The sequence below is a fragment of the Callospermophilus lateralis genome, unplaced genomic scaffold (assembly GCF_048772815.1).
Source record: "Callospermophilus lateralis isolate mCalLat2 unplaced genomic scaffold, mCalLat2.hap1 Scaffold_148, whole genome shotgun sequence".
NCBI classification, from domain to species: Eukaryota; Metazoa; Chordata; class Mammalia; order Rodentia; family Sciuridae; genus Callospermophilus; species Callospermophilus lateralis.
Window position 1 is genome coordinate 1,493,141 of NW_027512614.1, and position 17,357 is coordinate 1,510,497.

The window sequence follows — 17,357 nt, forward strand, 5'->3', positions numbered from 1 at the left end:
TAGAGATATTGAGCATTTTTTCATGTACTTGTTGATTGATTGTATGTCCTACTCTGAGAAATGTCTGTTCAGGTCCTTGGCCCATTTGTTGATTGGGTTATTTGTTATCTTATTGTCTAATTTTTTGAGTTCTTTGCATATTCTGGATATTAGGGCTCTGTCTGAAGTGTGGGGAGTAAAGATTTGTTCCCAGGATGTAGGCTCCCTATTTACCTCTCTTATTGTTTCTTTTGCAGAGAAAAAATTTTTAGTTTGAGTAAGTCCCATTTGTTGATTCTAGTTATTAACTCTTGTGCTATGGGTGTCCTATTGAGGAATTTGGAGCCCGACCCCACAGTATGTAGATCATATCCAACTTTTTCTTCTATCAGACGCCGTGTCTCTGATTTGATATCAAGTTCCTTGATCCACTTTGAGTTAACTTTTGTGCATGGCGAGAGAAAGGAATTCAGTTTCATTTTGTTGCATATGGATTTCCAGTTTTCCCAGCACCATTTGGTGAAGATGCTATCCTTCCTCCATTGCATGCTTTTAGCCCCTTTATCAAATATAAGATAGTTTTAATTTTGTGGATTGGTTTCTGTGTCCTCTATTCTGTACCATTGGTCCACCCGCCTGTTTTGGTACCAGTACCATGCTGTTTTTGTTACTATTGCTCTGTAGTATAGTTTGAAGTCTGGTATTGCTATACTGCCTAATTCACACTTCCTGCTTAGCATTGTTTTTGCTATTCTGGGTCTTTTATTTTTCCATATGAATTTCATGATTGCTTTATCTATTTCTACAAGAAATGCCTTTGGGATTTTGATTGGCATTGCATTAAACCTATAGAGAACTTTTGGTAATATCACCATTTTGATGATGTTAGTCCTACCTATCCATGAACAGGGTATATTTTTCCATCTTCTAAGATCTTCTTGTATTTCTCTCTTTAGGGTTCTGTATTTTCATTGTATAAGTCTTTCACCTCTTTTGTTAGGTTGATTCCCAAGTATTTTATTTTTTTGAGGATATTGTGAATGGAGTAGTTGTCCTCATTTCCATTTCAGAGGATTTGTCACTGATATACAGGAATGCCTTTGATTTATGCATGTTGATTTTATATCCTGCCACTTTGTGAATTCATTTATTAGCTCTAATAGTTTCTTTGTAGACCCTTTTGGGTCTGCTAGGTATAGAATCATGTCATCTGCAAATAGTGATAATTTGAATTCTTCTTTTCCTATTTTTATGCCTTTAATTTCTTTCGTCTGTCTCATTGCTCTGGCCAGTGATTCTAGAACTATGTTGAACAGAAGTGGTGAGAGAGGGCATCCCTGTCTTGTTCCAGATTTAAGGGAATACCTTCAGTTTTTCTCCATTCATAATGATGCTAGCCTGAGGCTTGGCATAGATTGCTTTTACAATATTGAGGTATGTTTCTGTTATCCCTAGTTTCTCTAGAGCTTTGAACATAAAGGGATGCTGTACTTTGTCGAATGCTTTTTCTGCATCTATCGAGATGATCATATGGTTCTTATTTTTAAGCCTATTGATGTGGTGAATAACATTTATTGATTTCCATATATTAAACCAGTCTTGCATCCCAGGGATAAATCCTACCTGATCATGGTGCACAATTTTTTTTTTTGATATGTTTTTGTATCCAATTCGCCAGAATTTTATTGAGGATTTTTGCATCTAGGTTCATTAGAGATATTGGTCTGTAGTTTTCTTTCTTTGAAGTGTCTTTGTCTGGTTTAGGAATCAGGGTGATGTTGGCCTCGTAGAATGAATTTGGAAATTCTCCCTCTTTTTCTATTTCCTGAAATAGCTTGAAAAGTATTGGTATTAGTTCCTCTTTAAAGGTTTTGTAAAACTCTGCTGTATACCCATCCAGTCCTGGGCTTTTCTTAGTTGGTAGTCTTTTGATGGTTTCTTCTATTTCCTCAATTGATATTGGTCTGTTTAGGTTGTCAATATCCTCCTGACTCAATCTGTGCAGGAGAAATTTATCGATGCCTTCACTATCTTCTATTTTGCTGGAGTATAAGGATTCAAAATAATTTCTGATAATCTTCAGTATTTCTGAAGTGTCTGTTGTGATATTGCCTTTTTCATCCCATATGCTAGTAACTTGAGTTCTCTCACTTCTTCTCTTCGTTACATGGCTAAGGGTCTGTCGATTTTATTTATTTTTTCAAAGAACCAACTTTTAGTTTTGTCAATTTTTTCAATTGTATCTCTTGTTTCGATTTCATTAATTTCAGCTCTGATTTTAATTATTTCTTGTCTCTACTTCTTTTGCTGTTGTTTTGCTCTTCTTTTTCTAGGATTTTGAGATGAAGTATTAGATCATTTATTTGTTGGTTTTTTTTTTCTTTTTTTAAGGAATGAACTCCAAGCAATAAATTTTCCTCTTAGAACTGCTTTCAATGTGTCCCATAGATTCTGATATTTTGTGTCTGTGTTTTCATTTATCTCTAAGAATTTTTTAATTTCCTCCTTGATGTCTTCTATAACCCATTGATCATTCAGTAACCTATTGTTCATTCTCCAAGTGATGCATGATTTTTCCTTACTTCTTTTATCATTGATTTTCAGTTGAATTCCATTATGATCAGATAAGATGCATGGTATTATCTCTACTCCTTTATATTGTCTAAGAGTTGCCCTGTGACATAATATATGATCTATTTTTGAGAGGGATACATGTGCTGCTGAGAAAAAAAGTGTAACTGCTTGATGTTGGGTGGTATATTCTATATATGTCAATTAAGTCTAGGTTATTAATTATGTTATTGAGTTCTATAGTTTCCTTATTCAACTTTTGTTTGGAAGATCTGTCCAGTGGTGAGAGACGTGTGTTGAAGTCTCCCATGATTATTGTATGGTGGTCTATTAGACTCTTGAACTTGAGAAGAGTTTGTTTGATGAACATAGCTGCACCATTGTTTGGGGCATATATATTTATGATTGTTATGTCTTGTTGGTGTATGGTTCCCATGAGCAGTATGTAGTGTCCCTCTTTATCCCTTTTGATTAACTTTGGCTTGAAATCTACTTTATTTGAAATGAGTATGGACACTCCTGCTTGTTTCCTAAGTCCATATGAGTAATATGATTTTTCCCAACCTTTCACCTTCAGTCTATGTATGTCTTTTCCTATCAAATGCGTCTCCTGAAGGCAGCATATTGTTGGGTCTTGTTTTGTGATCCATTCTACTAGCCTGTGTCTCTTAATTGGTGAGTTTAAGCCATTAACATTTAGGGTTATTATTGAGATATGGGTTGTTCTTCCAGCCATATTTGTTTATTTATGTTACTAAACATGGTTTGTTTTTCTCTTTGATTATGCCCCCCCACTTTACTGTACTACCACCCGCTGTTGGTTTTCATTGATATTTTCCATTTCCTCTTCCTGTAATATTTTGCCGAGGATATTTTGAAGAGATGGTTTTCTAGCTGCAAATTCTTTTAACTTTTGTTTATCGTGGAAGGTTTTAATTTCATCTTCCATCCTGAAGCTTAATTTCTCTGGACACACAATTCTTGGTTGGGATCCATTTTCTTTCAGTGTTTGAAATATGTTATTCCAGGATCTTCTAGCTTTCAGAGTCTGTGTTGAAAGATCAGCTGTTATCCTGATTGGTTTACCCTTAAATGTAATCTGCTTCCTTTCTCTTGTAGCTTTTAAAATTCTCTCCTTATTCTGTATGTTGGGCATCTTCATTATAATGTGTCTAGGTGTGGATCTCTTATGATTTTGCACATTCGGCATCCTGTAGGCTTCTAGGATTTGGGATTCTGTCTCATTCTTCAAGTCTGGGAAGTTTTCTCGTATTATTTCATTGAATAGATTGCTCATTCCTTTGGTTTGGACCTCTATACCTTCCTGTATCCCAATGACTCTTAAGTTTGGTCTCTTAATGTTATCCCATATTTCTTGGATATTCTGCTCATGGTTTCTTAACAGTCTTGCTGAGCTGTCTATGTTCTTCTCAAGTTGAAATACTTTGTCTTCATTGTCTGATGTTCTATCTTCTAAGTGTTCTACTCTGCTGGTAGTATTCTCAATTGAGTTTTTAAGTTGGTTTAATGCTTCCTGCATTTCTAGGATTTCTGTTTGTTTGTTTTTTATAACATCTATCTCCCTGTATAATTGATCTTTTGCTTCTTGGATTTGTTTATGTAATTCATTGTCAAAGTGGTCGAAGTGGTCTTTCATTGTGGTAATATTTTTGTTTCTGTAATCTAGTGTAATTCCACTTTAATCAGAGAGCATACTATGTGTAAATTGAATCCTTTGACAATCTGTTATGCTTTCATTTCAGTACAATATGTCATCTATTTTGGTAAATAGTTCAAATATGTTTACCATAACTACTAATAGAGTTGAGTTTAAGTTGACAAACTCAGTATCTTCTACTTGTCCTTCGTTCTGTGTTCTCTTTTTTCTCCTTTTGCTTCTATGATGGGGTTCCACAACCACCCCCAGTTTGGATAATTCACTAAGAGGCTACACAGGACTCAGCATATAGTTTTACTCAACTGCTATAAAGAATTCCAGTGAAAGGTAACAGAGCAAAATTGGCAAAGGAAGAAGGCACATGGGTGAAATCCAGAGGAAACCAGGTGCATGCTTCCAAAAGTCCTCTCTCAGTGGTGTCTCACATAACATGTGTGGTTCACTCAGTAAATTACTGAGTTGTATCAACACATGAGAAATGCTGTCTACCAGGGAAACTCATTAGAAAGTCCACACCTAGAGTTTTTATAAAAGGCTATATTAAAAAAACTGCATGGTACTGACATAAAAACAGACACACAGATCAATGGTACAGAATAGAATACACAGGGACAAACCCACACACCTTCAGTCACTTGATCCTTGACAAAGTGCTAAAAACATACATTGGAGAAAAGATAACCTTTTTAACAAATGATGCTAGGAAAATTGGTTATTCATATGTAGAAGAATGAAACTAGACCCTTATCTTTCACACTACATAAAAATCAACTCAAAATGGATCAAAGACCAAGGAATTAGACCAGAAACTATGCAACTCCTAGAAGAAAACATAGGGTCAACACTGTAGCATACAGACACAGGCAATGACTTTCTCAATAGGACCCTTAAAGCTCAGGTAATAATGCCAAGAGTTAATAAATGGGGCAGCATCAAATTAAAAAGCTGTTCAGCACAGAAAACAATTAGGAGTGTAAAGAGAGAGCCTACAGAATGGCAGAAAATCTTTGCTAGCTACTCTTTTGACAGAGGAGTAGAATGTACAAAGAACTTAAAAAACTTTACACCAAAAAGAATCAAATAACCCAATTAATAAATTGCCAAATGAATTAAAAAGTCACTTCTCAAAAGAAGAAGTACAAATGGCCAACAAATATATGAAAAAAATGTTCAACATGATTAGCAATTGGGAAATGTAAATCAAAACTACACTGAGGCTAGGCATAGTCGTGCATGTTTGTATTCCCAGTGACTCAGGAGGTTGAGATAGGAGTATGACAAGTTCAAGGCCAGCCTCAGCAACTTAGCAAAGCCCTAAGCAATTTAATGAGACCCTGTCTCAAAATAAATAAAAATTTAAAAATGGCTAGGGATGTAGCTCAATGGTAAAGTGCTCCTGGGTTAAATTCTAGTGCCACTACCCCGACTCTGCAGAAAAACCCCTACACTACACTAAGATTTCATTTCATACCAGTCTGAATGGCAGTCATCAAGAATGTAAATAATAAAAATGACGATAATAAATGCTGGAGAGGATATGGAAGAAAAGAAATAATTTTATTATGCCAGCAGCTGGATTGTAAATTAGTACAACCACTATGGAAATCGATATGTAGGTTCCTCAAAAGACGAGGCATAGACTCATCTTATGACCCAGCTATACCACTCCCCAGTATTTATCCTGAAGAATCAAAGTCATCATACTACAGTGATGCATACTCAAGTTTATAGCAGCACAATTACAACAACCAAACTATGGAAGCAGCCCAGGTGTCCTTCAGTAGATAAATGGATAAAGAAAATGTGGCATATACACATCATGAAGTTTTATTCAGTCATAAAGAAAATGAAATTATGTCATTTACAAAAAAATGGATGGAATTAGAGACGATAATGTTAAATGAAATAAGTCAAACTCACAAGGTTAAGGGTCATATGCTTTCTCTTATATGCAGAAGCTAGAGAGGAGAAAGGAAAAGGTGCAGGCATGAAAATCAAAAGGAGATCAATAAAGGAAAGTAGTGGGAGGTGGAGTGGAAGAGGGGAGTGGGAGGTGGGGAAGAAGAGGGGAGCTGCCAGGGAGTGATATTGGCCAAATTATGTTGTTATATTGTGTATTGTGTGCATACAAAAATATGTAACAACAAATGTTGGGTGTAGTGGTCCACACCTGTAATGGTAGCAGCTCAGGAGAACTGCAAGTTCAAAGTCAGTCTCAGCAAATTAGGAAGGGCCTAAACAACTTAGTGAGATCCTGTGTCAAAATAAAAAATAAAAAGGGCTGGGAATGTGACTCAGTGGTTAGGTGTCCCTGGGACCAATCCTTTGTATCCCCCTGCAAAATCCCATCAGTGTGTAGAACTATAATGCACCAATAAAAAATGAGAGGGGGGAATATTTTCCTGCATCTAAGAAACATGTATTTTAAAATTCCTTTGGTGAAAATGATTGTATAAAATGGATATAATGAAGGGAATCTATTCACTTCATGAATTGGGAAATGTACATCAAAACTATACTGAGGCCAGGCAGTGTAGTTAAAATTTTAACAATAAAAACAAGTATTTGTTTCAAAAAAATAAAGAGCCTAATTTTAATATAGGTGATTCTGAATTGCTTATGATACATTTTAAGCACCACAGCAAAAAGTTCCCTGAATTTAGACCTGCCAATTTGCAGATAAATACATCAATCTAACAAATAATCTATTTCTGCATGTCTGTCAAAATGTCAGCATGGCTCACACACAAAATAAAAAATAAAACTTGAAAATTCTGGCACTGTTAAGTGAACATATTCAATTTCAAAGAATATCCAACTGACTGACTCTGCCCTTAATTCTGAAGAGATTTTTTCACAAAATATAGAATTCTGGATGAGCTATAATTTTTTTCAGCTCTTCAAATCAATCATCTTCTAGTTTTTACTGTTTCAGTTCAAAATTCAGTGATATTTCTTATTATTGCTTATTTGAAGGTAATAGCCTTTTTGTCTGGCTGCTTTATTATTTTTATGTATTTTGTTGTTGTTTTAAAGTTCGGGGAATGAATCCAGGATCTTTTGTGTGCTAGGCAAGTGCTCTGTCACTGAGCTACATTCCCCATCCTTTTAAAAATTACTATTATTTTATATTGTTGGGTTTCAAAAGTTTGACAAGAATGAGTTTAGGTCGAGTTTTTATTATTTTGTGTGTTTGACACTGAGACTTTATGTCTTGTATCATTTTTTCAAAATTCTTGACCAGTATCTCTTCAAATAATGCTTCTACATCATTGTCTTTCATCTGTGCAACCAGGACTAAAATTATGTGTGTTAAAACTTTCCACCATAGCCCATATTTTCTTTTAAGTTTTTATCTGTATTTTTTATCCTTTTATCTCTCCATGCATTATTCTAGATATTCTACACTAATCTTTCACAAGATATCCATCATACCTATGTAATAAAATCTAATTAAATTGTATGATTAAGGAATAAGAACTTAAGAGTAAAACTTGATGAATGGTATTGAACATGTTGCCATGAGTTTATCAGTCAAGCTCTGCTTTGCATAACTCTCAGTTATGTTATCAGTAACAGCAGAAGCCTCCAGGAGAAATGCAGCTACAAATGCCAGGCTCACCAGTTTGGTTTCTTTCCTTTCCCGGTTCTTATTTTTACATTTTCTCCAGACTCTTTTCTCGGAGGGAACAAAAATCTGAATCATCTAATCTGCAATGCTAGACGTGGACAACTCTTCTATTTAACTCTTATTATCAGTGAATTAGAAAAAGGCATGAGGAAATATTTGCTTCATCTTCAAATGATATAATGCCACAAATGATAGCTAAAAATGATTAGAGAATTAGGACTTGAAAAAGATAGTTTGAGACTAGTATAGCATATAAATTTTGGCAGTAATTTTAAGCCCACCTCCTCCCCTAGGACTAATGATTTTTTAGAGAATATGATTAAATTGTAGACCCAGAAAAATACAATATATTTACTGAATATATATTTTAATGAGGCTCAAAATCCCTGAAGCTCATCCATGATTCCTATGATACACAAAGAAGTCCTTTGAAATAAAAGGAACAATTATCAAAGTAAATTTCCAATATATTCAACTATACAGAAACAGAATAAACATTAAGTTGGCCATAAGATTGATCAGCAGGTGACATGGCTGTCCCTAAAAAGTCATTTAATCTTAAACATTAAGAAATCTATTCTATGAATCTAACCAAATTTCCTATCTAAATATATGAAATACCATAGTGAAGCTCATCTTTATGTATATTGACAAAGTACTAATTAAAAAAAACTATAAATAAATAAAAGAAAGACCAGTGAAGTAGAGAAAGGGAATGGGGGGGAGGGAGGAAAGAAGGGAAAGGAGAAGTACTGGAGACTTACATTTCATGTTTATATGTCAAAGTGAACCCTAGTATTATGTATGAATAAAATGAACTAATAAAAAATAGAAATCTATTCTAGAAATAAGTAAGTCTGTTTTTTGTAAGAAGTCATTTTAAAATTTGTGCTTAAGGGGAAGAACAGAAAGGGCTAATATTTATTAAATATTCAACAATTACTTCTATGAATACAACTTATTTTCTCAAATGAATATTCTGGGATTTAAAGCAATATTTCCAGGCAAAATATTAAATAAGTGCAATGATCTAAACAAGAAATTTCACTTTCAGGTGCTAAGAATTACTTAAAAGTTTAATAGTAAATAGACTAAATAAATACAATTAGTAGAAACCACAATACCTGTTTTCTCTTACTTGTTGTCTCATCTTTTCATCCTTTAGAATTTCATGTTTTAATTTTGCCAATTCCAGAGCCAATTTTTCTTCTTGTTCAAGCTGGAGTTCCCTCAATCTCTTGTTTTATTCTGCCTGAATAAAAAAGACAACTTTAATTATTTGTCCTGAGGAATCAGACTTTTTTTCATCCAAGGTTGAGTTTGTTTATTTTACAATGTAAAACTAAATGCCTTAAAAGCAAAGTTCAATTATTTTTGTTTTACTTTAAAGTATACAAAATTTCAATAAGTACTTTTTCAAATATTTTATCATGGAATGATTTGGAAGAATATTAAATAATGTTGAAGGCTATTCGTCACTTATCTTTTCAAAAATTAGCATTGTGTTAATTGTTTTTTCTCTTGAATTCCATTCTATTTTCTTATTCATTCTCTGCTATAATATTTTACAACAAATCTTAGACATAATGTCATTTACCATGTAAATAATTCAACATGGATTTCTACCTGATAAGTATTTCTTTTTATATAACAACCATGCCATTAAACTATCTAAATAAATTAATGATTCCTTACTAATACCCACACACATTCAAGCTTTCACACCTGTCTTATAGATAATTTTTCTTCTGGTTGTTTGTTCATCTCAAAATCCAAACAAGGTCCATATCCTGCATGTAGTTATTATTTCTCTTAAGTTTCTTTTATATTCTATAATGGTCACCTACACATACATGCATGCACTGTTTTTCCAAGTCATTGATTAGTTGTAGAAATTAGAACATACACCTCAAAGAATGTGCCAAATTCTGCATTTATTTGTTTGTTTTACATTTTAAATAAAATGATAGATCTACAAATTCAGAACTGTATTTAAGAAAAATAAAGACTGAAAAAAATGTTCAACATCATCAGCCATCATGAAATGCAAATTAATATTACACTGACATATCACTACATCTCTATTAGAATGACTAAAATAAAAATAGTAGCAATACTAAAAGTGAGAAAATGAGAAACTGCATACTCATAATGTTGGTTGGGAAGGTAAAGTAGTACCTCCACTCTGGAAATCAGTCTGGTAGTGTATTATAAAGCTGACATGCAACTACCACACAAATCAACAGCTACACTCTAAGCATGTATCCCAGGGAAACAAAATTTACATTCATTTCAAAATTAGTACCCAAATACTTACAGAGATTTATTCATAATAGCCACTGCTAGAAATATACTAGACAACCTTCATCAGGTGAATGATCAAGTAAATTTAGGTATATCCACACTTTGGAATACTACTCAGCAATAAAAAGGAATATAAACATCAACTTGGGTGAATCTCCAGGGATCATGTTGAGTGGGGGAAAAAGCCAATTCCCAATATGTTAAATATTGTCTGATGCTACCCATGTAACATTCTTGAAACACCCTTTTTTAAAAATTGAGATAATTTACATAGAATAAAATTCACCTTTCACAATCTACAACTTAGTAGCTTTTGTATACTTACAATATTGTGCAACCATTACTATTATCTCTTTAAAAAGATGGACTTTATTTCTTTGGCATTTTGGGTTCATAGAAAAATTAAGCTGAAAATACAAAGAGTTCCCATATGTTTTTCAAATTTCTTGGGTATATACTCAGAAGCAGAACTGCTCTGTTAGTATGCTTAACTTTTTAAATTACATTTATGTAACTTTTTGAAAAGAAAAAAATTACAGAGATGGAGGAAAAAAAAGTAGTGATTGCCAGGCACAGTGAGGGTTGAAAGAAGTGCATGTTACAACAGAGTAGCAGACATGAGATCTGTGTGGCGATAAAATAGTTTTATAATTTAAGATGGTGGTTGAGAACATCGATGCATGTAATAAAATAACATGTAAGTATACATATACATTGTGCCAATGTCATTTTCCAGAGTTCAATATTATACTTCAATTATGTAAGACTTGACCAGTGAGGAGAACTGGCCAAGAGCACAATGGAGCTCTCCATACCATCTTTGCAAATTCCTGAGAATCTATAATCATCAACATAAAAAGTTAAAGAGAGAAACAAAAACAACCAGATATGGGGGGAACAATAGAGTGCAGACTACGGCAAATTAACCTATTAAAAGTGAAACACTTAACCACACCAGAGGAGAACAGGAAATGTGGACGTGAACTTTGGGAAACAGTATTTGACTCGATAATGGGAGACTAAAGACAGAAAGAACTATACCAGTCTGTACTACAGAAGTAAATTTGTTTCTCGTAGGGGTGCAGGTAAGCAATTCCAAAAGTACTTTATTTGTATAGGAGGGTTGAAAGAATGTAGATATCAATAGCCAACCTTCTTTTTGTTGGAGAAGGCAATTACAAATAAGGTAAGGGAGAAGAGTGAAATGCGGCTGACAAGGCAATGGTTTCATTCCAGTCCAAAGGCTTGAGAACCTGGAGGACCTACATATAGTTCCTGTCCAAAGACCAGCAAAGTAAGACCTAAGAAGGGCTAGTGTTTCAGTTTGAGGCCAATGGCAGGGAAAAAGCATCAGTCATGTAGAAAGAATTCTCTCCTATCTGGTGAAGGGTCAGTATTTTTGTTCAGTTCAAGCTTTCAACTGACTGGATGAGTGAGGCCCACCCTCACTAGGGAGGACAATCTGCTTTACTCAATCTACCAATTTAAATGTTAGTCTTAGCTCAAAACAGCAGAACAATGTTAGATCAAATAACCTGAGCACACCATGGCTCTGATAAATTAAAACAAAATTAACCACCACAAGCCTAAAACATATTGTTCTGATAAAAAAGCAAGGAAGATATCAAAGATTAAGGGTGTCTTGTTAAAAGAGCACAGAAGCAATATAAAAAAGCATTCATTGGCCAAGGACAAGATAATTTGAGCATCAAAAACAATAATAATGTAATTATAAGTATATAAAGACCCATGAGTTCAGATATTTTAAAAAACATTCAAAAAGAAAACAAATTTTTTAAACAACATAGATACCAATCTACTCTAAAATTAACTATGTATTCCCCTTTCCAGTAAGAACAAATGAGTCTAGTTGATGAGGAAAAGTTCATTATGAAGGAATTTTAGCTAATTAAATGTGAAAGGAATAATAGAATAATCAGTGTATTGCAACTCCTAATGAAAGAAAACTTTTTTGTGTGTGAAACTACCTATGAAAGTTTGATGAAAACTTTTATAATAAAGGAAAGAGGCTCTCTCACTGAACCCAGTGATTAACACTGGTATTGTTAAAAGTGGAATGACCAGACCTCAGGTTCCTTAGGATGTGACACAATGCCAGTATAACTATGAAGCATTCTTGCCAAGAGACCTGATCTCAAACTAATCATTTCTTTAGGGTTAACTTCCATTTAGAGAAAATATAAGACGTAGAGACATAAAGTAAAGAAAACATGAGGAAACAAACAGATAAATACAGAATGTGGAACACTAAACAACTGCCCTAGGTAATTTTAACAAGTTAAAAACATGAGGCTAGGGATGGGGTTGTAGCTAAGTGGTACAGTGCTTACCTAGCATATATGAGGCACTGGGTTCGATCCTCAGCACCACATAAAAACAAATAAATAAAATAAAGGTATTGTGTCCATCTACAACTAAAGAAATATTTTTAAAACATGAAGTTAAAAACACAAAGGATGAAAAAGAAGCTGTTTTAGATTAAAAGGGATTTAGACATAGCAAGCAAATATATTGTATGAACTGTACTGGGCCCTTATTAAAACAAAAAAAAGATTGTAAAAGCATATTTTTGATTCAGTCATGGAAATTTGTTTAAGGAATGGATAAAATAATGTCATTAGGGAACTCCATGAAACTATCCATATTTTGTTTGATGCATACTAAAATATGCAAAGAGAGAGAGGGTACAATATCTGGGATTTTCTTGAAAAATTTTAGAAAAAATTGAATAGAATCTTCTTGCTCAAAGTTAAAAAAAATCACATCTAAGCTTTTAGAATTTGGAACACAAAAAGGAATGGATAAAACTTTTAAAACTTGGTTTTGTTATTCCCTGCAATATCCTACAAGATGGGGAATATACAGCCGACACTCAAAAAACTAGTATCATAATATTTCCTTCACATTTATGAGACTTCATTTCTTTCCTGTATCTCACTTCTTATGAGTTTCCCTTTGTATATCAATTTGATCCTTGAAAATATTTAGAAATAGCTTTGAAAAATGATCTCCATATTTTAGGAGTTACATACATATATGTGATACCTGAATTATTCAAGGTAGTATTTAAAATAGGAATCAATTTATACCTAATATGTAAGTGTTCGGTTTCTACCACTTCATAATGTACCTGTTTAATTTCAGTAAATTCAGAAAAGACATCCTTATATTTTTGTCCTTAGAAATATACAGAAAGTAACACAATTATACTTACATGAACTGTGGAAGTTAATAATTATGCGTTTCACATTTATGTTAAAAAATCCGGGCGCTTCTTTTTACCAAGAACTATTCTAAGGGTTGTGCATGTATTTACTTATTACTAAAAATTTCTGAGTAGGAGGTACCATTATTACTGCCCAGTTGTAGAAGAAGATAAAAAGTAAAAGTAAAATACCTGAGGTTCTGAAGCAATGATATAGTATAGGATTTTAAAAGCTGGTCTAGCTCCAGAAAGTTGGCTCTTTATAACCATACTGGATGACTTACAATAAGGCATCCCTTATCTAACATTTGTCTTTCTAGACAACTACAGTATTAGCAGTTGGCTTTTATCATTTCCAAGGTGAAAATGAAGGGGGAAAAATGTAATTATCATAGTAAAACTTACTTTTTGGATGGCTTATTCCATATCCAACTCGAACTGTTCATTCTGTAATAATATGAGGAATCTCCTGCACTCAATACTGTCATCAGTTTTATTCTTCTCCATTTGTTTGCTGATTTGAGTCTGCATCTCTTTTTGTGCTTTAATATCCAAATTTCTGCGAAAGTTTTCATCTACTAATTTCTGATGCCTTTCACTAAAGTTCAAAGTTCTCTTTGGGGTAGCCTATAATGGATAAAATGTGCATACTAAAATATTCCAAAGTCTGATTTCAAAAATATATTGAGGTAATATAACAAAATAAATAATAATAATGAAGAGTCTTTGGCTTCCTTCGTAAATTCAGACTATACCTAATAAAAGAGTAAATGTAGTAGCTTAATACTTCATTAATTAAATAGCTATTCCCTATTTCATAGATGAGGCATGAAAAGCAGAAGTAATTAAACCCAAGGTCCCGCAGCTTCTAAGCACCAATACTAGGCTTCAAAGATAGGCCTCGGAACTACAGACCCAGCTGTTAACCACTACCCCGGGAATTCCTCCTCTCCTCCCACCCACCACCACACCAGACGGCCACAAAGTACTATTCAGAAGCTGACCAGTGTTTCCTAATATAAACCAATAGGTAAACCGCTGCTACTGGTCTGTTGGCTCTGTCCCAGACCCATATCTCCACTCATTGACTCAGAATTCCTATAAGGCAGATTTTAAAATAGATCTACTGTGCAGGGCGGAGGTGGGGGTGCCAGTGAATGGAAATCACTGCGACTGCCACTTAAGTAACAGCACCCGAAGCCTCTGAAAAGCGAACACCAAGTTTCCCACTCAGCTCTCAGATTAAGCACTTCCGAGTCCTTTTTCAGAGGTAGACGAGCTTTAAACCATAAATAATCAGCTTTGAGTCCCTCAACTGGCTCACCATCTTGGCTCCCACAGCCACCACCTTTCTGCAAACGCAGGCTCCACCAGGTGGAAGAGACACTGGCTGGACCACGCGCTCCAGTGTTTGTGCGGTGTCTGGGCAACCGCCGCCACCCACCCGCCCTGCCCGCGCAGGACGCGGCTTCCCATTGGTCACGGAAAGATCCAATCAACATTGAGCTTCTTCGGAGGCAGGCAGAGGGGCTCCTTCTAATAGGTCTGAACTAGACAGGCGCGAAGTTCAGATCATCGCAGGTCCAGCTGCAAGTCTTTTGCAGACCACTAGGGAGCTCAAGATTTCCCTTCAGCATCTGTACGCTGGTTTAGAAGCCACCTGAGACCGGTGTAAACTATTTGCAAGAAATACACAAACTATAGTTTAGTATATTGGGTCGAAGATGATTTCACGCCCTGAGCATCCTGTGCCTTCAATGCCTACCCTAACTTGGAAGTGGGAGTCCTGGTTACCGGCTGCTGTGCTGGGTAACAGTGGGTGGTTTGTGCTTCCAGGAACCTTTACCTCGCCATTCACAGACACTGTTAATAAACTTTGGGGATAAAATATGCAAAGCCACATGGATCTTAATTCTGCCATATGGTCCAGGTACCAGTGAGAGAACAGGACAGATGATAGCCCAATATTAGTCTGACATTTTTCACTGTTGGTTAGATACGAAAGTCCATTTTAAAGAATTTTAAGTACAAGAAATGATCAGAGAAATAGCTAATTTCTGCTTAAAGATTAATAATAAAAAGGACTTAACTTTTTTCCACATGTAAAATGCTAGAAATTGCCGTCCCAACCTTACCATCAGGAAAAAGTTGAACAAACTAAAAATAGTTTGAAGTCTCTGGCACTTTAAGGTATAAACTAATATTAAACACAGCCTAAGTCCTAGTCACACTAAATGCCTATTAGTTCCTATTATCCAACAAATCACATTCAGCTTTCAACAACAACAAGGCTAAAGGTGAGTTGCTAAAAGACACAGTAAGCATCTGAACCAGATTAGGTATGATGCATTTAAGAATTATTAAATGGGAATTTTAAATAACTGAGTAATGTGCTAAGGACTGAAAAAATGTGAATGACATGCAATTATTGAATGGGTAATTTGAATAGAGAGACGGAAACTTAAAGAATCCTAAGGAAATGCTGGAAATAAAAAACACTATAAAAAATGAAGAATGCCTTTGATGGCTTATCAGTAGATGGACACAAGTGAAAATCAGTAAAAATGAAAATATATCAATAGAAAGTTTCCAAACTGAAATGCTGAAAGATAAATAACAAGTTAAATAACCCTACTGCTCATTTAGACCTCATGTTAGATGGAAATTCTTCTCCTACATGAAAAGACTACTTGTAAGAGACATGGGAGGGGGAGGGGTATCAAAGTTTTAGTCTTTTGAGGCTCTTACAATCCCAATTACCACAAATATAAAATTGTCTGAAATGTGTTTACATGCAAAAAAATTTGAATCCAGTATACATCTCTTAACATGCATAAAATTCCCTGTTAGTCTAAAAACCTCCAAAGGAACTCTATAAAATAATATGATATATATATATATATATATATATATATATATATATATATATATATACCTATACATATACATACATATAATTTTATTTTTACTGATACATAAAAACAAAATTTTTTACATATTAACAGGGTACCATGGAATGTTTCAATGCTTGTATATATTACATGTTTGAATCAGGCTAAACATATATATCTTTTTAAACATTTATCACTTCCTTTTTTAATATTTATTTTTTAGTTGTAGTTGGACACAACACCATTATTTTACTTGTTTATTTTTGTATGTGGCGCTGAGGATCAAAACCAGGGTCTTGCTTGTGCGAGGCAAGCACTCCACCGCTGAGCCTCAACCCTAGCCCTTATCATTTCTTTATGCTGAAAACTTTCTAAATCCTTTCTTCTAGTTTTTTAAAATGTACTGCACATTATTGTAATCTACAATCACCCCACCATGCACACTATACTTGTTACTCCTATATAACTTAGTACCCATTGATCAAGGCTTTTCCCATCCTTTTCTCCTTCCCTTACTTTCACTGGTCTCTGGTAACCACTATTTTCCTCAATCTTTATTGGATCAGCTGTTTTAGATTGTACATGAGGGAGAACAATACTGTACTTGCTTTCCTGTTCCTGCCTTATTTCACTTAACAAAATGATCTCTGGTTCACCATCTTGTAATAAATGACAGGGTTTCGTGTTTTTTATGCCTGAATAGTATTCCATTCCATTAGCACATTTCCTTCATTCATTAGTTGATGATCACTTACGTTGTTTCCAGTTCTTGGCTATTGTGAATAGTGCTGCAACTTACTGATTTCCTTGGGAGATACACACACACACACACACACACACACACACACATTCAGTAGGAAGATTGCTGGATCAGATCTTAGCTCTATTTTTAAGGTTTTTGAGAAACCTTTATACTGCTTTGCATAATGGCTATACTAATTTACAATCTCACCAACAGTGTGCAAATGTTCCCTCTTCTCCCCATTCTTACCAGCATCTTTTATCTTTAGTCTTTTTTTAGCCATTCTTATTGGGGCAAGTTAATATATCATTGTGATTTTTCATTTGAATTTTCCT

General features: G+C 34.4%; 1 pseudogene; it reads right to left on the reverse strand.

Annotated features, from left to right (window-relative positions):
- Positions 1-14,891, reverse strand: part of LOC143388129 (meiosis-specific nuclear structural protein 1-like) — a 34,793-nt pseudogene extending 19,902 nt beyond the window's left edge.
- Positions 14,892-17,357: the final 2,466 nt, after the last annotated feature.